The following is a 1,623-nucleotide window of genomic DNA, read 5'->3' as shown; positions in this document are numbered from 1 at the left end:
CCTACTCCCCTGTGTCGTCCTTCGCCCTACCCAACCGAACCTAAAACCCAATACCACCAGGTGGACAACGTAAGGAAAAGGAAAAGGAAAACAAGAAGAACGAGAAAAGAAACAGGAAGGAAGTCTCCAACAGTTTAAAGTGACGAGAAACGTGCTGACTGTGGAATTACTGTGTACTAAAAGTTTGTATCGAGAAAGAATAAAGTGGTTTTATCAAGAAAGGAATTGTATCGCTGAAGTTCCTCGAAAAGAATTTCTACCGGAAATTAACAAACAAGCAGATACGTAATAATATTAACATGTTTACTTACACACGCTAGGCCTTTAAAACTTAATAACTGTTGGAAGTTTTAATAAAGTTTTGTTTTTTATCTGATGTGGTAACAGATAAAATGGAAAGTAATTAATTATAATATGATAGCCTATTAATAAATCTTACAGTAGTTCAGCTCTATCCACACTAAAGGTTTTGTGATTTGAAATTTTGTTTTGCTTGATCATGGGTCATATAGGTAGACTGAAAAAGAAAAAGAGATGTTTGATGTGCATGGTGATAATCAGATATTATTTTCAGGATTGGAGATCAGTTGATCCTCTTTCTACTTACCAAGTGTTCTGTGTTTGAAGAAGTGAAACCCTCCTGTTACATTCAGAGAACAGGTAAACATAGGAATGTTGCGAGTGTAACATCTGTATGTACATAACTTTTACAGATTAAAATATTTTGATTTTAATACATTTTTAGTGGTATCAGGTTTGAAATCTCAGTCAACTGTAAATTTTCATACATGCTTAGTGTATTTCATGAAATGTACTCAGAATTAAGGCTTTAAAATATTGATAAAAGAGAGGGTACCCATGTGACGAATCGTTTTATTCTGATAATTATATGTTTTTATTTTATGCCATTATTTATTCCTAGTTGGACCAGTATATGAAATTAGCTAGGTTATTTGCTATTTTTAATTCTTGCCTGTTTTGTGACGTGGTTGTGATCAGATAATAACATTTTCAAAACCATCACAACTGTGAATAAAGTAGAATAAACAAACGTTTAATGTGAATTACTGCATGTTTTTTTTTTGCTGAAAAACGTGTTTTAGTTTGATATTTTATGAGTTAGAATGTTTTCATTTCTAGAAGAAGTATCAGATGCTTTCATAGCTAGTGGGTTTATTTCTTTGTAAATTGTGGATTTTTATTTCCAATCTTGTGAAACAAAGGAGTGCCAGCATATCAGATATGGAAGAAAAAAATACAAAGCACAGAAACTGACAGACACAAAAATGAATATAGGAAGAGAAAGCTGCAGATTAAGCAAGCTTGTTTTGGCACAAAGAAAAGAAAGGTATTAAATCAATCCTCCAGTACAGAAGTGTTGCCTGATTACTTGAACAAGTCATTACCAGCAACTAAACACCATCCACAGCATCTATCCCCTGTTTCTTCTGAACATGGATCATTTGGGAGTTGTGACCTTTTCCCAGATGAGAACATGTCAGAAGGATCAAATAGTGTTTTGAACTGTTCGCTATTACAGACTCCAGAAGAGAAATCAAATCTTGTGACACATCATTCAAACAAAAATGTACCTGAATGTTATTCAGGAAATGCAAATTTAGC

General features: G+C 33.3%; 1 long non-coding RNA gene across 1 annotated transcript; it reads left to right on the top strand.

Annotated features, from left to right (window-relative positions):
• The first annotated feature begins 584 nt into the window (after nt 1-584).
• On the top strand, nt 585-1,357 carry LOC111087372. The gene is made up of 2 exons (XR_002612072.1): nt 585-660; nt 1,224-1,357. It is a non-coding gene; the product is annotated as an uncharacterized LOC111087372 (long non-coding RNA).
• Nucleotides 1,358-1,623: the final 266 nt, after the last annotated feature.

Source organism: Limulus polyphemus, unplaced genomic scaffold (genome assembly GCF_000517525.1).
Source record: "Limulus polyphemus unplaced genomic scaffold, Limulus_polyphemus-2.1.2 Scaffold2072, whole genome shotgun sequence".
In the NCBI taxonomy this organism is placed as follows: Eukaryota; Metazoa; Arthropoda; class Merostomata; order Xiphosura; family Limulidae; genus Limulus; species Limulus polyphemus.
This window is presented reverse-complemented; position numbering and strand designations above follow the sequence as displayed.